Source organism: Scyliorhinus canicula, chromosome 8 (genome assembly GCF_902713615.1).
Source record: "Scyliorhinus canicula chromosome 8, sScyCan1.1, whole genome shotgun sequence".
NCBI lineage: Eukaryota > Metazoa > Chordata > Chondrichthyes > Carcharhiniformes > Scyliorhinidae > Scyliorhinus > Scyliorhinus canicula.
The window spans coordinates 65,010,772-65,036,921 of record NC_052153.1 but is presented as its reverse complement, the minus strand read 5'-3'; the positions used below and the strand labels follow the sequence as shown (position 1 = coordinate 65,036,921).

Below are 26,150 nucleotides of genomic sequence, written 5' to 3'. Positions count from 1 at the left end.
TCATTCGCATTTAAATCTGCAACACCCAATTCAAGACAGATTTATGTACGAAGTGCTGAATCCAAGGAAGAAGATTTTGAACAGAATTTTTCAACACACAGATGTTTACTCTCTGGTAAACACTATCTCTGCAGGAATCATAGAGAAATTTGACAAAAACCACTGAAATAACATCACCGCTTAAATTAATCAACTCCATTAATTCGGACACAGAATGGAACACTGTATTAAAAGTTAGTTGCTGTCCAATTAAATTCAAGTTTGATACAGGTGCTTCAGCCAATTTGCTTACAAAGCTTGATCTCACAAAGCTTAAGCAATCTTCGAAAATATTTCCAGCTGCCTGTAGATTAAAAGACTAGAATGGCAATTAATCTCATCAATTAGATCATGCTATTTGGTAGTTTCCAACAATGATATTGCAACTTCACTAAGATTCGGGATTGTCAAGTCAGATAAATCATCACTCTTAGGTGCACAAGCCTGCAAGAAGATACACCTAATACAGCAAATTTGGACTGCAACTTCGTCTCAACCCATACTGCATGATGATATACCCAAGGCATACTAAACCAATATCCAAACGTCTTTGAAGACACGGGTACTCTTCTGTTCACGTACAAAATTGTGTTAACGCTAGTTGCCAAACCTGTGGTACATCCTCCTAGGATAATTCCTCCTCCACTCAGAGAAAGATTAAAACTTGAATTAGAAAGGCTACAACAACAAGGAATAATTTCAAGAGTCACTGAACGGTGCTATGTCTTTTCGTCCGACGTCATTTCGTCCAACGACAATTCGGCCACGTCTTTTGGTCCAACGTCTTTTTGTCCGCTCGTCTTTTGGTCCAACGTCATTTTGTCCGGTGATTTTTTTCGTCAAAGAATTTTTGTGACTTTTTACGTGTTTTTGTCGGATGATTTTCTTGGTCAAATAATTTTTGTGACTTTTTGAGTGTTTTTGTCGAATGATTTTTTTTGTCAAAGAATTTTTGTGACTTTTTACGTGTTTTTGTCGGATGATTTTTTTTGTCAAAGACTTTTTTAGTAGCATAGTAATTTAGCATGACCAAACTTGCTTAGTAGCACTCCACTCCACTTTAACTTTTGTAAATAGAAATCTTCTCAAATGCACATAATATACAATAAAGGATCTTTATTACCAGCCTCTTTCCTTTAACGAGCCTCGTTAAAGGATAGTTATTATCGTTCTCTCCCCTTTAACGAGCCTCGTTAAAGGATAGATATTATCGGTCTCTTTCCTAATCCCGAATTCGCCCATCCAGAAATGGCAAAGTTCAGGGAAGGGCTAATAATAGGCAAAAAGGCTCAAATTCTTCGGGGAGATCAGTCGACGTCATGTACGCGATACAAGAAAATAACTGAACGCCTCAAAAGATTGGTCGTTGAATATGTTCCTACAGCGAAAATTGATTTCTTGAGGAATGTTGCTCACAATTTACATCAATTTTAAGTAATTTCGGGAACTCATCCTTAGTAAACTTTTAGATCTTTTTAAATGCATTTTTAGATTTTTTAACTTTTTAACTGCATTTTTCAGCTTGCATTTTACTTGCATTTCATCAATTACTTGCATTTTAGCAATTAAATTCACTTGCTGTATTGTGCCTGCTTTCTATCAATTAAATGCTTTTATACGGAGTTGATTTGTAATTGGTTAATTGGACGAAGTGACGTTGGACCAAAAGACGGGCGGACAAAAAGACGTTGGACCAAAAGACGTGGACGAAGTGTCGTTGGACGAAATGACGTCGGACGAAAAGACGCGACACGCACTGAACCTACTGACTGGGTCAGTTCGATGGTTTGCGTGCAGAAACCTTCAGGTGATCTATGAATATGTATAGACCCCAAGGATCTCAATAAGAACATCATGAGCGAACACTATCCCATTCCAAAATGAGAGGAGATCACTTGCGAGATGGCTAATGCACGCATCTTCACCAAATTAGACGATCGCAAGGTTTCTGGCAAATGCAATTGGATGACTGAAGCAGAAAGCTCTGCACCTTCAACACATCTTTTGGCAGATTTTGCTTTAACAGAATGTCTTTCGGAATAATCGCTGTGTCTGAAATTGTTCACCACATTAAGGAACAGATGACTGAGGGCATAGAAGATGTTTGAGTCTATGTTTCCAACATTATCATATGGCCATCAACAAAGGAAGAACATCTCTCAAGACTGAAAATATTTTTTCAACGAATTCATAAGTACGGTCTAAAGGTGAACCAATCCAAGTGTAATTTTGGCACTCCACGCTCAAGTTCCTTGGAGACCAGGGCCGGAATTCTCCCCTACCCGGCGGGGCGGGGGGACCCGGCGGTATGGAGTGGCGTGAACCACTCTGGCGTCGGGCCTCCCCAAAGGTGCGGAATTCTCCACACCTTTAGGGGCTAGGCCCACGCCGGAGTGGTTCCCGCTCCGCCGGCTGGTGCGAACAGCCTTTGACGCCCCGCCAGCCGGGGCCAAAAGGCCTTCGCCGTCCGGCGGAAGTCCGCGCATGCGCTGGAGTGTCAGCAGCTGCTGACGTCATACCTGCGCATGCACAGGGGAGGGGTCTCTTCCCCCCCCGCCATGGTGAGGGCCATGGTGGGGGCTGAAGTAAAAAGACTACCCCCACGGCACAGGCCCGCCTGGAAAAGACCTGATAATAGCAGATGCGTTATCACGCTCCATCACGTCAGAAAATGAACGTGATGAAGAATCTCAAGTACAGCAGTGTACAGAAAATCTTCTGGCCTCGGATGAAAATATCAACTTCATAAGAGAAGAGACAAAAGGATGCAAAGCCGCAACGCGCCATACACCATATCAACAATGGGTGGCCGAAAGGGCATTGTCCTCAAAACAGAAATGTTCAAGAAATTTGACAATCGTGGATGGTTTGTTGCTTCGGCTGGACTCCACTGTCTCTTAGACCAATGGTTCTCAACCAAATTCAAGAAGGTCACCTCGGCATTGAAAAATACAAGTGAAGGGCGAAAGAAGCAGTATACTGGCCAAGTATTAATCGGGACATCACTGACATGGTACCTGGATGTGAGACGTGCCAGAAGTTTCAGCCTGCAATGCAAGGAGAAACGACAGCAACATGCGTTAGAAACATCTCCTTGGGCCAAAGTTGGTATAAACCTATTCCACTGCAATGGTCGTGATTATGTTCTGATAATCGACTATTACTTGAATTATCTGGAGGTTATGAAGTTACCAGATCTAAAATCCAAATCTGTTATCAAAGTAAGTAAAGAAACTTTTGCCAGACATGGAATACCTACCACTGTCATGTCAGACAATGACTGTGTTTCGACAGCAAGAACTGGGCTGAGTTTTCACGACTCTACAACTTTATACATATAAAGTCAAGTCCACATTACCCAGTCGAATGGGAAAGTAGAACAAGGAGTACATATAAGCCAACAACTAACAAACAAAGTTTTAGATTCTTCATCAGACATCAATCTTGTGCTACCATCCTACAGAGTGACTCCTCTTTCAACTGGACTATCACCGGCACAAATGCTAATGAACAGAGATATGAGAACAACATTACCATCAATACATCTTCCAAATCCAGATCATCTGCCAGTGATACAGAAAATGAAACATCAGCATGAACGACAGAAAATGTACTACGATCAGCATACAACCAATCTGGACTCATTGTTTCCAGATAATACCGTCAGGATTAAGGTACATGATGGGGGTTGGTTTGCTCCTGTCAGAGTCATCAGACAGGCAGCACCGCGTTCGTACATAGTTCAAACAGTTGAAGGAAACATACTTTAAAGAAATCGTCGAGCACTTCAAACAATTGACCTGCACTCCAAACTTTTTCTAGACTTATAACTTCATGAGAGTATTTTTCATGATACTCTAACCAACACTCAGGTTTGTGATGACACACAAAGAACAGTAAAATCTTAGACGTCACCTCCTCGTGCATTAAGGAAATCCACGAGAAGAAGAAGACCTAATAGACTGAATTTGTAAATAATTTACAGTGAACACCAATGTGATAGTCACCACTGTTGTATATAGTGCATATATGAGATGTAATACGGTAAGGCTCCTGTACTACAGGTATGGAGATAGATCCCTGCCTGCTGGCTCCCCCCAGTAGGCGGAGTATAAATGTGTGTGCTCACCAACCTGCAGCCATTTCAGCAGCAGCTGTAGGAGGCCACACATCTCTGCATAATAAAGCCTCGATTGCTCTCATCTCATCAATTGATAGTGCATCAATTTATTAAGCAGAGATTGTACAGCGATGGACCTTCACATCAAGCCAGATCGCCTGCAGCTGCACCCTCAAGCAGACAACGCCACGTCGGCCTTCGACCACTGGCTAGCTTGCTTTGAAGCCTACATCAGATCAGCCACAGAACCACCCTCAGAGGCACAGAAACTACAGATCCTGTACACACGGTTGAGCTCCAATATTTTTCCTCTTATCCGGGATGCGCCCAACTACACTGAGGCCATGGTGCTTCTGAAAGAGAACTACACACGCGCAATCAACACACTCTACGCCAGGCACCTCCTGTCCACGCGGCACCAACTCCCCGGTGAGTTATTGGAAGATTTCTGGCATTTTCTCCCCCGCAACCCACGTGCGGCCCGTGGGCGTCGCCATCTTCCCCCCATCAGACCTCTTGCGGCCCGTGGGCACTGCCAGCATCTTCGGCGCCATTTTGGACGGCGCCTCAGGACTCCTGCTCGTCGGGCACTTCATCGGGCCACTCATCACCCGCAACCGCCGCTGACCAGCCCGGGGCCCACCAACTCCAACACCAGCCGCAGCTCGCCTCCATCACGCTAGACCAGTCTCGGCCACACAACCTCGCAACCGCGGCAAAGACGGTGAAAGTTGATGGCCACAAGACACCTTGCCTTCTCGACTCCGGGAGCACGGAGAGCTTCATCCACTCCGATACGGTAAAGCGCTGCTCCCTCGTGGTACACCCCATTACCCAACTCATCTCCCTGGCCTCCGGATCCCACTCCGTGGCGATCCGGGGGTACTGCACCGCCACCCTCACCGTCCAGGGCGTAGAGTTCAGCAATTTACGGCTCTACGTTCTCCCCAACCTCTGCGCTGCCTTGCTACTCGGCCTGGACTTCCAGTGCAACCTCCAAAGTCTGACCCTGAAATTCGGCGGGCCCCTACGACCCCTTTCTCTATGTGGCCTCATGACCCTAAAGGTCGACCCACCTTCCCTGTTTGCGAACCTCACCTCGGATTGCAAACCCATCGCTACCAGGAGCAGACGGTACAGTGCACAGGACAGGACCTTCATCAGGTTGGAGGTTCAGCAGCTACTGCAGGAAGGCATCATCGAGGCCAGCAACAGCCCCTGGAGAGCCCAAGTGGTAGTTGTAAAGACTGGGGATAAAAACAGGATGGTCATTGACTACAGTCAGACCATCAATCGGTACATGCAGCTCGCGCGTATCCCCTCCCACGCATATCTGATATGGTCAATCAGATTGCACAATACCGGGTCTTCTCTACAGTGGACTTAAAATCTGCCAACCACCAGCTCCCCATCCGCAAGGCGGAACGGCGTTCGAAGCTGATGGCCGCCTTTACCACTTCCTTCGGGCTCCCTTCGGCGTCACAAATGGGGTCTCGGTCTTCCAATGGGAGATGGACCGAATAGTTGACCGGTACGGACTGCGGGCCACCTTCCCATACCTGGATAACGTCACCATCTGCGGCCATGACCAACAGGACCATGACGCTAACCTTTTCAAATTTCTCCACACCACCAAACTCCTGAACCTAACGTATAATAAGGAGAAGTGCATGTTCAGCACCAACCGCTTAGCCATCCTTGGCTGTGTGGTGCAAAATGGAGTCCTAGGGCCTGACCACGATCACATGCGCCCCCTCATGGAATTCCCGGTTCTTTCACTTCATAAAGGCCCGCAACCTACCCTACTCCATTGCGGAAGTCAGGGCGGTCAGGAAAGAATGCCAAGTCTGCGCGGAGTGCAGACTGCACTTCTACCGGCCAGACCGGGCGCACCTGGTGAAGGCCTCCCGTCCCTTTGAACACCGCAGCATGGACTTCAAAGGGCCCCTCCCCTCGTCCAACCGAAACATGTACTTCCTTAACGTGGTCGACGAATGCTCCAGATTCACTTTCGCCATTCCACGCCCCGATATGGCGTCTGCCACAGTCATCAAGGCCCTCAATAACATCTTCACTCTGGTCGGCTTCCCCACTTACGTCCACAGCGACCGGGGATCCCCCTTTATGAGTGATGAGCTGCGTCAATTCCTGCTCAGCAAGGGCATTGCCTCGAGCAGGACGACCAGCTACAACTCCCGGGGAAACAGGCAAGTGGAGAGGGAGAACGGGACGGTCTGGAAGGCCGTCCTGCTGGCCCTAAGGTCTAAAAATCTCCCAGTCTCCCGCTGGCAGGAGGTCCTCCCTGACGCCCTCCACTCCATCCGGTCGCTACTTTGCACTGCGACTAATGCAACCCCCCCCATGAACATCTCCTTGCCTTCCCCAGGAAGTCCACCTCTGGAGTTTTGCTCCCAACGTGGCTGGCAGCTCCAGGACCTGTTCTCCTCCGCAGACACGTGCGGCTCCACAAGGCAGACCCGTTTGTTGAGAAGGTACAGCTACTCAATGCAAACCCGCAGTAGCATACCCCGACGGCCGCCAAGACACAGTCTCCCTCAGGGACCTGGCACCAGCTGGGTCTCCCCCCCCCCAACTGCCCCGGTGCCACCCATCCTCCCCTCAGCGCACCTCACCACAGCCCTCACTCCAGGATGATCCGTCGTCCCATTGGTTCCACCCGGGGATGATGATGAGGACTACATGCTCCCGGAGTCACCGGCGACCACGCCGACACCTGCATCGCCACCGGGACTGCGGCGCTCGCAACGGATGATCAAGGCGCCCGACCGGCTGAATTCGTGAACTTTTCCAGAACTGTACACTTAAAAGAATGCTCAGTTACATGTAAATAGTCCACCCCAGCCGGACACTTTTTTTAACAGGGGGTGAATGTGGTAGTCACCACTGTTGTATATAGTGCACGTATGAGATGTAATACGGTAAGGTTTCTGTACTACAGGTATGGGGGTGGATCCCTGACTGTTGGCTCCGCCCAGTAGGCGGAGTATAAATGTGTGGGCTCTCCGAGCTGCAGCCATTTCGGCAGCATCTGCAGGAGGCCACATATCTCTGCGTAATAAAGCCTCAATTACTCTCTACTCTCTGCGTAATTGATAGTGCATCATACGTATTTACGTAATATTACATAATTTACAGTGATCATTACTCATTTTGTTTTGTACAAAGATATACATATCGTGTTTTGTTACAATATTATTCTACATTTTTCCTTTTGTTACACATCAAAAAGGAATGTTAAAAAAGGGAGATGTAATGATATGTATATATGTGGACAAGTAAAAGGTTAATTATTACATCTTAGTGTAACACAACCACTAGAGGGCACCAGTAGCTCCCACTATAAATAGAAGTACCCAGGGGATCTTGGGTACTTCTGACCAGGAGAGTCTAGACAGTAGAGTGTTTGAGAGATAGATCACAGCATAGTTAAAGCAGCGCTTGTAGTTTCAATTAGTTATTACTTAAACATAGATTACTTGATTACTAGTTATAGTTCTGTGGAGTATATTAATCAATCGTTATTCAATAAATCAGTTTTGCTTTATATTAGAGATTGGTGGCTTATTTATAATCACGATGTGGAGATGAGCAGTGCTCCGAAAGCTAGTGTTTGAAACAAACATGTTGGACTTTAACCTGGTGTTGTAAGACTTCTTACTGTATTTATAATCACACCATCAGACCATTCTGATTTGCAAAGCAAAGAGTAACGATATATTACCAAAGAGTAATATAACACGTATCACTTCATTCTGCGCTCCAGAGCCGACTCCAGCAAAACACTCCTCACCCCCATTTACCTTCTCTCGCCTTCCTAATAGTCCATTCATTCATCCACCACTGACAATCGCCCTCACCTTTGTGCAATGTCAGATTTCTGTCTCAAAGTCCCCCTCAGCAAATGCCCTCAATCCATCCATCTAACACCTGCCATTACTTTCACTCCTAAGCCTCTTCTTTCCCTCCTTCCATGATAAGAGTGCACAGAACAGCATGGAGAGGCAGGGAACTAGAATAATAGAATTTACAGTGCAGAAGGAGGCCATTCGGCCCATCGAGTCTGCACCGGCTCCTGGAAAGAGCACGCTACCCAAGGTTAACACCTCCACCCTATCCCCATAACCCAGTAACCCCACCCAACACTAAGGACAATTGTGGACACTAAGGGCAATTTATCATGTCCAATCCACCTAACTTGCACATCTTTGGACTGTGGGAGGAAACCGGTGCACCCGGAGGAAACCCATGCACACATGGGGAGAATGTGCAGACTCCGCACAGACAGTGACCCAAGCCGGAATTGAACCTGGGACCCTGGAGCTGTGAAGCGATTGTGCTATCCACAATGCTACTGTGCTGCCCTCATTGCAATCCTCTGCAAGTCTCATAACTAAAGCTGCAAAAGAGGTGTTAGAGATCAGCGGTGTGTTGGCATGGCTGCTTATCAGAGATGGGGAGATGGAAGTCTTTCAGGTACCTGGTGATAGAGTTGAAAATCAGATAGCCACAATGTACACAAAACACACTCAAGCTGATGTGATATCAACAGTGAGAGAGAAATGATCACATGAATCACAGCTCAGATAATTGCACTAGTAAGAGATGTTCTTGGGCTTTCACCTGGTGATTGACTCTTCACAAATGGGCAAGAGCAGATGGAGGAGGCAGCGACAGCAATGGAGAGTCTGAATCAGAGGGCGCATGCCTCTTGAATATCGGTTCAGTTGGACACTGACAATGTACCTCAGAGGTGGACGATGGAGAGGGTAGTCTGGAGCAGCAGCAGAGGATTTGATGTACTGATATGCATTCCAAGTCCACTGTGAACACTGCAGAGAGATTGAAGGATTCTGGCTCAAGTACAAATGACACGCTGCCTCAGCCAATTGTGATTATGGGCATGATTCTGAGAACTCAAGTTAAAGCCTACAGCCCTGAGAAAGACCCCGCTATTCAACAGGCATTCTGTTGGCCTTGGCGAGGAACTCCCCGAGGAGGTCACTCTTTACATCATTGCAGGACGACTACTCATGGATCGTGGTTCCCTTTTTAAAGGCAGCCCCGATATTTCAACCCCCCCTCTAGACCCACCGCAGCCTCAGGACACCCCCCCACTAAACACAACTTACCTCTTCCGGGGTCCTCGAACCCTCCTCACCCCAGCTCTTATGGGCATGCCTGAACCTCGCCCAGCGAGAGTGAGATCCAGATCGCGATGGACCGCAAGATTCCATTTTATCTTGCAATGTTTTGAGTGGCTGTTCCCTCTCTCCAAGCAGCCAATCGGTAGCTCTGCTTCCGGAAGGGAAGACATTTCAGAAAGTGGCCTGCGACGGTATGAAAACATCATGGCAGCTGCCTGGAAGGTTCAGCATATGTGTATAACCATCTTTTTGTGGTGGCATACCAGCTCTTCATCTGGAAAGGGGGCGGCATGGTGGCACAGTGGTTAGCACTGCTGCCTCATGCTGCCGAGGAACCGTGGCTGCATGGGTCTCACCCACACCACCCAAAGATGTGCAGGGTAGGTGGATTGGCAATGCTAAATTGCCCCTTAATTGGAAGAAAATAATTGTGTACACTAAATTAATTTTTTTTAAATGATGGTTTGAAGCTCTTGTGGTTGCCTCACATTGCTGGGAGATTTGGGGATGCCTGAATGACCATGTTTGTGAAGTTGATGACACTCTGAGCTTGTGGGAAGCCAGCCAGAGCCACAAACCTGCGTGCCCGCTCATACTGACTGCCGTCATTGCAAACAAATTTGACATATTTGCCAGCCCTGGCAAACAGGCAACCTGGCAATTCTTTGCAGGCCTGAGATCCTGCAAATGCTTCTGGCAGAGATCTGGAAAGGGCCATAGGCAAAAAGGTTGAAGACGATTGGGGGTGAGTGGCAGTCAACATAATTCCTCATGTTTAAGGTGAGTTGGGAGACACACTTCAGCAATAAAGTATGCAAAAGAAAAATGTAAAATTCCCTTCTGGATCAAACCTTGTTCAGCTGCTCGGTGCTTGAGACTACTGACAGCAACATGCCCGGATTAAGCATGTCCATTTGCAAAGGAGCCTGAAGAAAACTTTAGGTTTCCTGATTTCATATCAAAAGGGCTTACTGCCTTTTTGAGACACTGGCCCTGAATGCCTATGCCTATTCCCAGTTTGGTGGGCAGTGAACCTCTGGCACAGAATGAGTATTGCCAAACTGGGAGATTGGCTCTTTGATGCCTGCATGATCCAATCTTTAGGCACATATCTCTACAGATACTGTTGAATATGCAGGATAGGATTAGGTTCTCCAAGTGTAGTATATTGTGATTAAAGCTTAGCATGTTGGAATACCAGCAACTAGCAGAATTGGGCTATTCATGTTTCTCTTCACATAAATGATTGGTCAGTTGACAAATTATAAATCTCCATTCTTCCCTCATTCTTGAAATTAAATCATGAACACTTTATGAATGAATGAAGATGAGACCCCAAAACAGCCAAGATTTTGTGCTTAATTCATTAAAGTACAACTTGGACCCACAACGTTCTGACTAAGAAGTCAAAGTGCATCATGAATTATCAGGAGGTCACATGAATTAAAATGCACAAGTATACGGAATTCTCAGACACGTACATGTTTGCTTCTATCTCGTCTCTCTTCATTGTTCCATACATCTACCGCTTTTCCTTATCATGGGAGGCCTTGTGGTGCCGTGGTGGAGCCCCTACTCCTGGGTCAGAATCTCTGGGTTCAAGTCCAACAAGTGTTGTCAGGTAATTTGGACATTCTGAATTCTCCCTCTGCGTGCCCGAACAGGCGCCGTAGTGTGGAGACTAGGGGATTGTCACAGTAACTTCATTACACAGTGTTAATGTAAGATTACTTGTGACAATAAAGATTATTATTATTATTACTACGTGAAATTGACAAACAAATATGTTTATCAGTCTGGGATAATGCAACGTGGATTACCTGGGGGGGGTGGGGGGGGGGGGGGGGGTGTTCCATGGGGAGTTAATGTGCTTTTGCAGCCTGCAGAGATAATGGGTGGGATTCTCCATTCTGGGGACTAAGTCCCCATGCCTGCGGGAAAATGGTGCCAACAACTCTGGCGTCGACAACTCCCAAAAGTGAGATATTCTCCAAATTTTCAGTGGCTAGGTTGGCGCCAGAGTGGTTGGTGCCGCTCCAGCTGGCGGCGAGTTCGCGCATGTGCAGAACGGCCGGCGTGATCTCGCGCATGCACGGGGATTCTCTTCTCCGCGCCGGCCCCCGGGCAATATGCGATCCCTGCAGGGGCCCGGCGAAGAGGAAAGAAGGCCCCCAAGGAAACAGCCCGCCCGCAGGATCGGTAGGCCCCGATCGTGGGCAGGCTACCGTGGGAGCCACCCCCAGGGTCGGTTCCCCCGCGCCCCCCCCCCCCCCCAGGACCACCCCCGCACACTTACCTGCCAGATCCCACCGTGCGTGAGGTGAGTAATTCACGCCGGCGGAACTGGCCCAAACTGGACGGCCACTCGGCTCATCGGGGCCTGGAGAATCGCCAGGGGGGGCGCTGTCAACGGCCCCCGACCGCTGTTGTGGGAATCCCGCCGGCCACCGAAAGACCAGGACGGCAGGGCGGGATTCTCGCCTCCCTCCCGGGGATTCTCCGACCCGGTGGGGGGGGGGGTCAGAGAATCCCGGCCAATGTGTTTTCCAACTTGGGGAGCTTAGGATATTGCTGGGCGGAGCTGAGAAAGGCAGGTGGGCAGTGAGTTTCGAGGAGCATTGAGAGACAGAGAGGAGCTCTGATCTGTCTGACTCTGTGTTAAGGGCAGCACGGTAGCACAAGTGGCTAGCACTGTGGCTTAACAGCACCAGGGTCCCAGGTTCGATTCCCCGCTGGGTCATTGCCTGTGCGGAGTCTGCACGTTCTCCCCGTGTCTGCGTGGGTTTCCTCCGGGTGCTCCGGTTTCCTCCCACAGTCCAAAGACGTGCAGGTTAGGGATTGGCCATGATAAGTTGTCCCTTTGTGTCCAAAAAAAGGTTAGGTGGGGTTACTGAGTTACGGGGATAGGGTGGAAGTGAGGGCTTAAGGGGGTCGGTGCAGACTTGATGGGCTGAATGGCCTCCTTCTGCACTGTATGTTCTATATATATCAATGAATTCACAATTCTTTCCAAGTAGGATAGTTAAAAAAGAATAATAATATTTTAATATAGAGAGTCTTGTCAGAAGATAAGGAAGGGGCTGAAACCACCTCGTTGAAGCAGTTATTTGAAGATATACAGCCAGTGTCCGAAGGAGGCCCAACTGGAGCCCTTATAAAGCCCTTATAAAGCAAGTATACTCTATGGCCTGCTAATTTTAAACTGGATTAAGAGCTGTATGTTTCTTTCTTGTTGTTTAATGGGAAATTATAGAGATTTGTTATGGGGTAATTGTAAGATGCTCTTATTGGATGTGAAGTTGAAAGTTTAATTTTGTACTCATAATAAAATTTTGTTTTAGAAATACAACAACCATATTTACTTTATGTAATCACTCCTCGAGTGAATCATTTCTTCTGCAGTCTGAAAATAAACTAAAATATTTGGGGTTCCGGTCCAGTATCCTACCACTGTTGGGGTCTGGTCTGGGATTGTAACAGTACCTTTATCAGTGAATGCTTTCTTTCCTATAATATGGTGAACTGAATTGCATATATGGCCCGGATGGGGATGAACCGATACCCTGTATGGGCTTAGTATCGCCTCCTGTGACTTGTATTATATATTTGTAAAATTATTTTCCCCAGAGAACCTTTTCTGGGATTAGATCAAGCTTGTCTACACTGAAACTGCTTGCTATCCAGTAATCAATGTGGTACGTTTTTTTGGTATTGTAGAACTTCTTGGCTGAGATCCCACTGCTGCATTGACTTTCATTGAATAGGCTTGCTTTCCATGCCAGGTGATTCTTAGAACTGCTTGCCAAACAACTGCTGAACCTTTTGCGTTGTTGACACATTTATCCTACTGTGTGGGAGGACAATCAAGCACTTCATAACCTTACACAGTGATTCCACTGTAACTCTGTCATTGAATTTCTCAGTTGACTATGCCAAGATAAAGCCATTTCACTTGAAGCTCTGTATCCCATCTATCTGATCTGGCATTCTATAAACTCATTATTGACATTTGCTTTGAGAACCAGGTTACACATTTTAACAGTGCCATCAACTTAATTGATAAATCTCTCGTTGCGTTTAAAAATAGTTGGGCATTTTGATTGCCCATTCTGCACACACAAAGTTTGCAGTATGCCCCTGACAACATGATTCCATACTTGGAGGTGTGGCTGACAGTGAGGATGAAGCCAATCGGCTGCACCAGGACGTAAATAGACCAAAAGAATAGGCGGACAAGTAGCAAGTGGAATTTAATACAGAAACATGTGTGGTGATGTACTTTGACTTAAGGAATGAGGGAGACTTTCTCGACTAAGTAGCACATCTCGAAAAAATGTACAGGGACAGAGGGACCAGGGATACATGTGCAAAGATCTTTGGGGGTGGCAAGGCATTTGACAGGGCAGTGAGCAAAGGAAATGGAATCTTGGGCTTTATAAATAGACATAATGGACACGATTCAACCACCACGTTGCGCCCAGCGCAGATCTGGGCGGGCTACTTAAATAGCGGTAAAGGGCAAAATCAAGATTTGTGCCGGGTTCGAAACAGTTGGCAATTCACCTGGTCCGCTCACAATGACAAGTTCCGAATAACACCTCAAAATGATGAGCATATCATTAACCATAATTTGCATTCATTTCAGTCTTATTCAGTCTGAACCAGGGCAGGTGACAGATTTGTTAGTGGGGGAGCATTTTGGAGGTAGTGACCACAATTCTGTGACCTTCACTTTCACTTTAGTAGTGGAGAGGGATAGGTGCGTGCAACAGGGCAAGGTTTACAATTGGGGGAAGGGTAAATACAATGCTGTCAGACAAGAATTGAAGTGCATAAGTTGGGAACATAGGCTGTCAGGGAAGGACACAAGTGAAATATGGAACTTGTTCAAGGAACAGGTTCTGCGTGTCTTTGATATGTATGTCCCTGTCAGGCAGGGAAGAGATGGTCGAGTGAGGGAACCATGGATGACAAGAGAGGTTGAATGTCTTGTTAAGAGGAAGAAGGAGACTTATGTAAGGCTGAGAAAACAAGGTTCAGACAGGGCGCTGGAGGGATACAAGATAGCCAGGAGGGAACTGAAGAAAGGGATTAGGAGAGCTAAGAGAGGGCATGAAAAATCTTTGGCGGTTAGGATAAAGGAAAACCCCAAGGCCTTTTACACATATGTGAGAAATATGAGAATGACTAGAGCGAGGGTAGGTCTGATCAAGGACAGTAGTGGGAGATTGTGTATTAGTCTGAAGAGATAGGAGAGGTCTTGAACAAGTACTTTTCTTCAGTATTTACAAACGAGAGGGGCCATATTGTTGGAGAGGACAGTGTGAAACAGACTGGTAAGCTCGAGGAGATACTTGTTAGGAAGGAAGATGTGTTGGCGTTTTGAAAAACTTGAGGATAGACAAGTCCCCCGGGCCTGACGGAATATATCCAAGGATTCTATGGGAAGCAGGAAATGAAATTGCAGAGCCGTTGGCAATGATCTTTCGTCCTCGCTGTCAACAGGGGTGGTACCAGAGGATTGGAGAGTGGCGAATGTCGTGTCCCTGTTCAAAAAAGGGAATAAGGATAACCCTGGAATTACAGGCCAGTTAGTCTTACTTCGGTGGTAGGCAAAGTAATGGAAAGGGTACTGAGGGATAGGATTTCTGAGCATCTGGAAAGGCATTGCTCGATTAGGGATAGTCAGCACGGATTTGTGAGGGGTAGGTCTTGCCTTACAAGTCTTATTGATTTCTTTGAGGAGGTAACCAAGCATGTGGATGAAGGTAAGGCAGTAGATGTAGTGTACATGGATTTTAGTAAGGCATTTGATAAGGTTCCCCATGGTAGGCTTATGCAGAAAGTAAGGAGGCATGGGATAGTGGGAAATTTGGCCAATTGGATAACAAACTGGTTAACCGATAGAAGTCAGAGAGTGGTGGTGGATGGCAAATATTCAGCCTGCAGCCCAGTTACCAGTGGCGTACCGCAGGGATCAGTTCTGGGTCCTCTGCTGTTTGTGATTTTCATTAACGACTTGGATGAGGGAGTTGAAGGGTGGGTCAGTAAATTTGCAAATGATACGAAGATTGGTGGAGTTGTGGATAGTGAGGAAGGCTGTTGTCGGCTGCAAAGAGACATAGATAGGATGCAGAGCTGGGCTGAGAAGGGACAGATGGAGTTTAACCCTGACAGGTGTGAGGTTGTCCATTTTGGAAGGACAAATATGAATGCGGAATACAGGGTTAACGGTAGGGTTCTTGGCAATGTAGAGGAGCAGAGAGATCTTGGGGTCTATGTTCATAGATCTTTGAAAGTTGCCACTCAAGTGGATAGAGCTGTGAAGAAGGCCTATGGTGTGCTAGCGTTCATTAGCAGAGGGATTGAATTTAAGAGCTGTGAGGTGATGATGCAGCTGTACAAAACCTTGGTCAGGCCACATTTGGAGTACTGTGTGCCGTTCTGGTCACCTCATTTTAGGAAGGATGTGGAAGCTTTGGAAAAGGTGCAAAGGAGATTTACCAGGATGTTGCTTGGAATGGAGAGTAGGTCTTATGACGAAAGGTTGAGGGTGCTAGGCATTTTCTAAATAGAATGGAGAAGAATGAGGGGCGACTTGATAGAGGTTCATAAGATGATCAGGGGAATAGAGTAGACAGTCAGAGACTTTTTCCCCGGGTGGAACAAACCATTACAAGGGGATATAAATTCAAGGTAAATGGTGGACGATATAGAGGGGATGTCAGAGGTAGGTTCTTTACCCAGAGAGTAGTGGGGGCATGGAATGCACTGCCTGTGGAAGTAGTTGAGTCAGAAATGTTAGGGACCTTCAAGCGGCTATTGGATAGGTACATGGATTATGGTAGAATAATGGAGTGTAGATTAATTTGTTCTTAAGGGCAGCACGGTAGCATTGTGGATAGCATAATTGCTTCACAGCTCCAGGGTCCCAGGTTCGATTTCGGCTTGGGTCACTGTCTGTGTGGAGTCTGCACATCCTCCCCGTGTGTGCGTGGGTTTCCTCCAGGTACTCCGGTTTCCTCCCACAGTCCAAAGATGTGCAGGTTGGGTGGATTGGCCATGATAAATTGCCCTTAGTGTCCAAAATTCTATGATCTATGATTAACCTAGGACAAAAGTTCGGCACAACATCGTGGGCCGAAGGGCCTGTTCTGTGCTGTATTTCTCTATCTATCTATCTTATTAGCGAGATTGAAGATGAATGCAGCGGCCTCCCAGGAATTAACCAACTCCCCAGTGAGAAATCACACGGGTGTTGTTTAGTACTTTTTTAAAAAGTGAAGCTGGTGAGGGGAGGGGGGGAGATGAGTCGCCATTTTCTATTTATCGGCATGCAGCTCAAGGGCCCAGTGCACAAGCAGGGGGACCCCTCAGGGGACTTGTAATTGGTCAGGGGACTGAAGCATTCCAGGCCGGGCTCTGGTGGGCTGCATCTTTGAGGTCTTCAAGCCATCTTTAAATTTTGTGGAGACCCATAACAAGGGAAAGTTGCAGCTTAAGCCAGACTGTCCTACTAAACACTTCCAGGATAGAGCCTTGCTGTGGCTTCAATGCTAAAAGTCAGTTGCACTCGCTTTGACTGTGAGCAGCCTCTAGCTGCAGCTGAAGGCTATTGCAAATGACGAATTGGCCTTGTTAATTGGGAGAGAGGCTCACACTCCTCAAGGTGCCGACTCCAGGGTACATGTGCCATGCCTCAGAGGATTATTAGTGTATAGCATTTGAAGGAAACTTTGAAGCCTGAGCACTTGATAGATTATTGATTGGGTTATTCATGATTTTAGGTGCTAATTGAATGCATAGCTAAAGAGTAAAATTATTAAAAATGCCTTGACTGTGAGAATACAGTCATTGTTTTAGATTATGAATTAACTATTGAACTCTAGTGTCTTGTCTGTGGAAACTTAAACATTGTTTCAGTGAATGTTTCATATAATGAATAGACCATTGTATTTCAGTGCGTTTAGTAATAATAATGTATCAACTAATTAGTTACAGCAAGGTCAATGGTCAGCTGTGGCATGATAAACCTATTCTCATGAGGTGGCGCACATAGACACTGAGCTTTTCCTGAGCGATGGCAGTCAATCTTAATGGCCAATATTTGATTAATAAATCATCCTCTAAATAACAGGCATCGATTTTAACAAATCAGGAGATCTCAGCTGAGAATTAGAAACCAATGAGAGTAAAAGAGGGATCATACCATTGATAAGGATTTCCTTCAGGTAAGAACTTGTGGAAGAGATCTTTGCCCTGAATTCCTGCCTTCCTGAATTCTTGAAACATCCTATTTGTTCATTTTAAAGTGATTTTATTTTGCTTTTAAGTGTAAGAGCGATGGTGGTATAGTGGTGAGCATCGCTGCCTTCGAAGCAGTTGACCCAGGTTCGATTCCCGGCCATTGCAGTGGCAAGTTACTGGGAATGTTTGGGGCAGCACGGTAGCACAGTGGTGAGCACTGTTGCTTCACAGCTCCAGGTTGAATTCCCGGCTTGGGTCACTGTCTGGGCAGAGTCTGCACGTTCTACCCGTGTTTGATTGGGTTTCCTCTGGGATGCTCCGGTTTCCTCCTGAAAGATGTGCTGTTAGGTAATTTGGATATTCTGAATTCTCCCTCTGTGTACCCGAATAGACGCCGGGATGTGGCGACTAGGGGCTTTTCACAGTAACCTCATTGCAGTGTTAATGTTAACCTACTTGTGCCAAAAAAGATTATTATTATTAGTACTTTAATGTTTCCTTTGTCATGTATTTGACCAGCTCATGTATTGTTTGATATTTTGTTTCTAAGTTTTGATTTAGTTCCTATGCAAATGTATTAAAGTGAATCATTAACAATAAAGTCATTAGCAATAAAGTCATCAGCAACAAACCATAAAGAGCAGGGGTTCAGCGCTGGGGACCCTCTCATGACCAAAGGATAAGTGTGTGGATCAGTGGAGGGCACCGGACCACGGCCTCCGTAATGTTCCTGGCAGAGATCTGGGGTGTGTGGGCTCCTCTTGTAGCCGAGGATGAGTATGGCGAGCAAGGTTTGCCAGCATAACTGGCTCGCTGGACGACACTGAGTGAAGGCGGGAAAGCCATGGAAAGGAGGAGGTGGAGGCTGGTGGCATTTGAGGGACGTGGGATGGAATCTTTAACTGATTGTCAGTCTCTCTCCTCCTCTAATTCCTTTCAGATTACAAAATGTTTGCTGCTGTGCATCCCGCAGAAGTTGTCCTCGCATTGCTGGTGGCAGCCGAGGCAGGCAGATGCAGGAGAAGGCAGCAGCAGCGACGTCGCAGGCTGGAGGTGACACCCCATTTGCAGGGGGCCGCCTCATACCCTGAGGACCTGGCAGCCCATCAGGCCGAGGAGGAACCCAGAGGGGATGGCCAGTGACGGCCAAGGTGCACGGGCGTCGTTGGTCTTTCAATGAGATGATAGACAGCATGTGCCACAAGAGACTCCGTCTCAACAAAGAAGAAGTGCAGAACCTGTGCCACGCTGTTCGGGACATGGCACCCCGTGGAGGAGGAGGATATCCACTCCCAGTGGACCTGAAGGCCACCACAGCCCTGAACCTCTATGTAACCGGGTCATTCTGTGGCTCGAGTGGGGTTCAGTGCGGCATTTCTTAAGCTACAGCCCACGGGGAGATCATGGATGCGCTGTATGCCTGGGCATCCAACTATATCACCTTCAACTTGCACCAAACCCACCAATATGCCCGGGCAGCAGGATTCTCTGCCATTACCACAGGGGTAAATAGATAGCACACATGTCACCTTGCGTGCACTAGGGCATCAGGGATTGTCTTCATTAAAAGGAAGGAGTTCCACTCCCTGAAAATTGAGATTGTGTGCGACCACCGCCTCTGTATCATTCACATGTGTGCCTTCTACCCGGAGAGCATGCATGACTGCTACATTCTGGGGCACTTGGAGATCCCCGACATTTTTGATGACCATCCCAGGTTGACGGGTTGGCTCTTGGGGGGCAAGGAATAACTGCTGTGTTCCTGGCTGATGACATCAGTGCAGAGGCCTGAGACCAAGGCGGAGACCTGATATGATGATGCCCATGTTGCCACCTGTGCTGTCATTGAGTAGGGCATCGGAGTGCTCAAAATGCGATGCCTGGACTACTTTTGTGGTGTCCTGCAGTACAACTCCCACTTTCTGGTGGTCTGCTGTGGCCTCCACAACCTGGCACAGCAGTGCGGTGACTGCTGGAGAGGAACATGGGGCCTTGTCTGAGGAGGAGGTGGAGCAGCCGGACCAGGAGAGGCTGGAGGATGAGCCCGGGAAGGTGCTGCAGGTGGTGTGGGAGGATGGAGGACAGGCAGTGGTAAGGGTGCGGCACGCCCAGAGTACCAGGGAGGCTCTCACCCACACCAGATTCATATAGGACAAGGCTATGTCCATCAGCTCTACCTGCCCCCCCTACCCCATTTCCCTCCTTCTTCCCAATTCCCCCTCTCCAACACACCACCCATCCCCGACCACCCTGTGCGACTCCCCAAGGGAGGAGAGTGATGATCACTTGTTTTGAGGACAGCTCTGCTGTTCAGTTAATGCCAAACTCTGAGTCCTCAATTCCTGCTCACACATAGAACATAGAACATTACAGCACAGTACAGGCCCTTCGACCCTCGATGTTGCACCGACCTGTGAAACCCCTCTAAAGCCCTTCGACACTATTCCCTTATCATCCATATGTTTATCCAATTATGATTTAAATGCCCTTAATGTTGGCGAGTCCACTACTGTTGCAGGCAGGGCATTCCATGCCCTGACTACTCTCTGAGTAAAGAACCTACCTTTGACATCTGTCCTATATCTATCTCACCTCAATTTAAAGCTATGTCCCCTCATGCTAGCCATCACCATCCGAGGAAAAAGGCTCTCACTGTCCACCCTATCTAATCCTCTGATTATCTTGTATGCCTCAATTAAGTCACCTCTTAACCTTCCTCTCTCTAATGAAAACAGCCTTAAGTCCCTCAGCCTTTCCTCATAAGATCTTCCCTCCATACCAGGCAACATCCTGGTAAATCTCCTCTGCACTCTTTCCGATGCTTCCACATCCTTCCTATAATGCGACGACCAGAAATGCATGCAATACTCCAAATGCGGCCACACCAGAGTTTTGTACAGCTGCAACATGACCTCATGGCTCCGGAACTCAATCCCTCTACCAATAAAAGCTAACACACCGTATGCCTTCTTAACAACCCTATCAACCTGGGTGGCAACTTTCAGGGATCTATGTACATGGACACCGAGATCTCTCTGCTTATCCACACTACCAAGAATCTTACCATTAGTCCTGTACTCTGTATTTCTGTTACTCCTTCCAAAATGAATCACCTCACACTTTTCTGCATTAAACTTCATGTGCCACCTCTCAGCCCAGCTCTGCAGCTTATATATGTTCCTCTGTAACCTGCAACATCCTTCCACACTGTCCACAACTCCACCGACTTTAGTGTCATCTGCAAATTTACTCACCCATCCTTCTATGCCCTCCTCCAGGTCATTTATAAAAATGACAAACAGCAGTGGCCCCAAAACAGATCCTTGTGGTACACCACTAGTAACTGAACTCCAGGCTGAACATTTCCCATCAACTGCCATCCTGTCTTCTTACAGCTAGCCAATTTCTGATTCAAACTGCTAACTCACCCTGAATCCCATGCCTCTGTATTTTCTGCAATAGCCTACCATGGGAAACCTTATCAAATGCTTTACTGAAATCCATATACACCACATCAATTACTTTACCCTTGTCCACCTGCTTGGTCACCTTCTCAAAGAACTCAACAAGGTTTGTAAGGCACGACCTACCCTTTACAAAACTGTGTTGACTATCCCTAATCAAATTATTCCTTTCTAGATGATTATAAATCCTATCTCTTATAAATATTTCCAAGACTTTGCGCACAACAGAAGTAAGGCTCACTGGTCTATAGTTACCGGGGTTGTCTCTACTCCCCTTCTTGAACAAGGGGACAACATTTACTATCCTCCAGTCTTCTGGCATTATTACTGTAGACAATGATGACATAAAGATCAAAGCCAAAGGCTCAGCAATCTCCTCCCTCGCTTCCCAGAGAATGCTAGGATAAATCCCATCCAGCCCAGGGGACTTATCGGTTTTCACACTTTTCAGAATTGCTAACACCTCCTCCTTATGAACCTCAAGCCCTTCTAGCCTAGTAGTCTGTATTTCAGTATTCTCAACAACATTGTCTTTTTCCTGTGTGAATACAGACGATAAATATTCATTTAGCACCTCTCCTATCTCCTCGGACTCCACGCACAACTTCCCACTACTGTCCTTGACTGGTCCTACTCTTACCTAGTCATTCCTTTATTCCTGACATACCTATAGAAAGCTTTAGGGTTATCCTTGATCCTACCTGCCAAAGACTTCTCATTTCTTCTCCTGGCTCTTCTTAGCTCTCTCTTTAGGTCCTTCCTAGCTAACGTGTAACTTTCGAGCGCCCTAACTGAACCTTCACGTCTCATCTTTACATACGCCTCCTCTTGACAAGTGATTCAACTACTTTAGTAAACCATGGTTCCCTCGCTCGACCACTTCCTCCCTGCCTGACAGATACATACTTATCAAGGACACGCAGTAGCTGTTCCTTGAACAAGCTCGACATTTCAATTGTGCCCAACCCCTACAGTTTCCTTCCCCATCCTATGCATCCGAAGTCTTCCCTCATCGCATCATAATTGCCTTTCCCCCAGCTATAACTCTTGCCCTGCGGTATATAACTATCTCTTTCCATCGCTAAAGTAAACGTAACTGAATTGTGGTCACTATCACCAAAGTGCTCACCTGCCTCCAAATCTAACACCTGTCCTGGTTCATTACCCAGTACCAAATCCAATATGGCCTCGCCTCTTGTTGTCCTATCTCCAAACTATGTCAAGAAACCCTCCTGCACACATTGGACAAAAACGGACCCATCTAAAGTACTCGAACTATAGCATTTCCAGTCAATATTTGGAAAGTTAAAGTCCCCCATAACAACTACCCGGTTACTTTCGCTCCTATCCAGAATCATCTTTGCAATCCTTTCCTCTACGTCTCTGGAAATTTTCGGAGGCCTATAGAAAACCCCCAACAGGGTGATCTCTCCTTTCCTGTTTCTAACCTCAGCCCATACTACCTCAGTAAACGAGTCCTCATCAAACGTTCTTTCTGCCACCGTAATACTGTCCTTGACTAACAATGCCACCCCTCCCACTCTTTTACCACCTTCCCTGAGCTTACTGAAATATCTAAACCCCGGAACCTACAACAAACATTCCTGTCCCTGCTCTATCCATGTTTTCGAAATGGCCACAACATCGAAGTTCCAGGTACCAACCCACCTTATTCCTGATGCTCCTGGCGTTGAAGTAGACACATTTTAAACCACCTTCCTGCCTGTTGGTACACTCCTGTAACCTTGAAACCTTACTCATGACCTCACTACTCTTAACCTCCTGTATACTGGAGCTACAAATCAGGTTCCCAACCCACTGCTGGATTAGTTTAAACCCTCCCGAACAGCATTATCAAATTCCCCCCCAGGATATTGGTACCCCTCTGGTCCAGGTATAGACCATCCCGTTTGTAGAGGTCCCACCTACCCCAGAATGAGCAACAATTCTCTGTACGGGGTCTGCATCAGGGGCATTTGACCTTGGACCACTGTGCCGGGGGTGGGGGGGGGGGGGGGGGGGGGGGGGGGGGAGGCGCGATGGGGGAACTGGAAGGAAATTGGGGCTGCAGACAGACCCGCAGTGAAGATTAATGTGAAAGAGGCTTCACATGCATTTGTGAATATTGACATTTCCATTCTCCCTAGTTACAGAAAGTGCCCAGCCACCACAATGCCCACTCAGTGCTCCTCAGTCCTCTTAATCTTTTGTGGTCTACTGCCACATCGAGGTGTGCCCCAAAGTGGAGGTAGCCTGCTGCTTTCTGCAACCTGTGGCCTTTGATGCCCTTGGTGGACGTTCTCTGGAGTGCCTGGAGACGGCTGGTCCCGGCCAACTTACCGGTCTCACTGACGTCGCCATGTTAGCCTGTTCTGTTCACTGCCCTTGTGATGCGCCAGTTTTGGGGGGTGGGTGGGGAGGATTCAGGAGAACTGGAGATCACCATGGTCTACTTGGTGGAAGGCCTTGGTTTGGCCTCATGTGCTTCCTCCTCCTTGACGGTGTCTGTAAGGCGCTGGGGGTCTCCATACAACTGATGTGCAGCTAGCAGGAGCTTCAGAGGTCTCCGAGTCATCTGGCTTTGCCAGTTCTGGTGGCTCCCCATTGTTGGTGCCCTCAGCGATGTCCTTCAGTGACTGGCCAATGCTCTGGAGTGCCTCGGTAATGTCCAACTGCAGCTGGGACACGTCCCTCAGCCACTGAGACATGATGCACTGTGTACTGTTGAGGTACTGCGTACTTTTTCACATTCACTTTAACTATCTACTATATATTTTTTGTTTACTGTGTACATTACCTTAGCCACAGAAAAATACTTTTCACTGTACTTCGGTGCATGTGATATTAATAAATCAAATCAAAATCAAAACCCTCAGCCATGGTCATCACATACTGAGCCATGCCTTGGACACCACCACTCAAGACATGGATGTCATGCTCCAGGGTTTTCACTGCACTCACCACCCTGGCAGTGTTGGCTTTGGTGCCACACATTGTCGGCATCATCTCCTGCGACCAAAGCCTTTGGGACTCCTCCAATCAGCTATGCACTCACTGGAATGTCGCTGACACCCCCTCTTGAATGTCACTGCTGTGTCCCATCATTTGCATCAGCTCTGGAATAATCTTGTTCAGTGGCTCAGCATCTGTCTGGGACCCAGCTGAGTCCTGGGATCCAGCAGACCTCCGACTGCTGTTTCCCTTGGATGTTCCTGCCTCCACCTGATGTGCATCAACAACTGTGCGGTGCTCACCAGATTGTGCCCCAGAGGCCTGTCCACTGAGGTGTGTGTCTCTGCGCTGGTGGAAGGTGAGGGTGATAGCTGTAATGCCTTGATGGTAGTCTCCCTGGAGCTCACCTCCAATGTGGTCTCTTCGGTGGCGGGTGGGGGGGGGGGGGAGATCCAGATGGAGATCCTGCTAAAGAATGGACATTTGGTCAGTGAGGGAACAATCCTTTTGTCTGACATCAACAACTCACTTGAGACTGGTCATGTGGGTGAAGGGGCAGTGGATCCTCACCTGTGCGCCATGGGCCAACCTCGCTGTCGGTGGCTGCTCTCTCCTTGGTCAACCCCGTGATCTTCAGGGCCCATTCCTCATCCGGGGTGAGGACTAGGATCTCTGGTACTCCACCCCCCTGTCTTGGCCCATTCCTATTTATTAAGGCCTATCTTCTGTGGGGACAAAGAAAGGGCTTTGTGCGCCGCATGCTTTTTGGTTAGGGGGGGTCTATAGCAGGTGGCAGTGCATGTGAGCGCATCACACCTGATCATGAAGGGGTTGTGCTGGTGGGTGCTGACTAACAAGCACAAAGATCAGTGCAGGGAGGATGCGAGGCGTCAGACAGTGATCTGTGGGAGTGCAGGTTTGGGAATTTGAGCGGTGACCAGCAGAACTGATGCCAAGAGAGAACTAATGCCTTGCAGCTCGGTGGAGGTCGCTAGTCTTCAGACTTTGGACTGCAATCCTCCTGGTCATGCTGCTGGCACCGACAGCCACTGCCACCCATGAGCCATTGCTGACCCTGCTGCTGGGCATCCGACTCCCTTGGGGGAACAGGAAGTCCCATCCACAGCGTCGAATAGCCTGGCCAGGTCAGCATCGCCAAAGCAAGGAACAGGTCTGCGCGCTGCCATGCTTGTGTGCTGCCGGGGAGTGAGTGGTGAGGAAGCATTTAAAAACAGCTCCCCCTTGTTCACGGCAGTATGCTGAGGCACCAGTCTGGTGAATCAAATGGCAAGACAGCCAGTAATGGCGATACTCACATCGGGGTTCATTTTTGGCACTATGTGTTGTTGAATACGGACCCCGATCTCGCTAACCCGGCCAACGAGGAACACCCTGCAAAACACACCCAAAATGACACTTGGATATTTTTCCATTGAATTGCGCCCAATAGGTACAAAAACAGGCAAGTTATGGTGAACCTGTATAAAGCTCTGATTGGGCCACAACTAGAGTATTGCACCCAATTTTGGTCAGCAGGTTTTAGGAGGCATTTCGGTGTCTTTGGGAGAGTGCAGAGGAGTTTTACCAAAACAATGGTTCCAATGATGAGGAATTTTAGATACAAGATTAGCTTGAAAGAGCTGGGATTGTTCACTTTGGAGCAAAGGAGATTGTGTGGAGAGGTGTGCAAGGTTATTACAGCTTTATAAAAGGTAGACAAAGAGAAGCTGCTCCCATTAGTTGATGGTAAAAGGATTAAGGGATACAGATATAAGGTTTTCAGCGAGCGATGCAGAGGGGATGTGAGGAAGAACGTTTTTATGCTGAGTAGTAATGATATGGAGCACGTCTGCCTACAGAGGAAATGGAAACAATGAATGATTTTAAAAGAAAATTGGATAGAGGTTTGTGCAAAGTAAACTTGCAGAGATCTTTGCTCCCAATAGGACTTCGGTGGGTGGGGGCTCAAGTGGATGACAAACCTTCTGTGACCCTCCGCAGCATGGGCTCCAGAGGGCCTTAATTCCTAGATTTTATCTGTGAAGGTTCTTGCCTAAAGCAGCTGAATCAGTGGGTCAGAGCAGGATTTTTAGTACAGGAGGGGACACAGATTGGATTGCAAAGGAATGGACACAGTCTGCGCTCAGATAACTGGTTGAGAGA

General features: G+C 47.5%; 1 non-coding gene across 1 annotated transcript; it reads left to right on the top strand.

The window, feature by feature from the left end:
- Positions 1 to 17,664: 17,664 nt before the first annotated feature.
- trnar-ucg lies at positions 17,665 to 17,736 on the top strand. The gene has a single exon. It is a non-coding gene; the product is annotated as a tRNA-Arg (tRNA).
- The last annotated feature ends 8,414 nt before the right edge of the window (positions 17,737 to 26,150 follow it).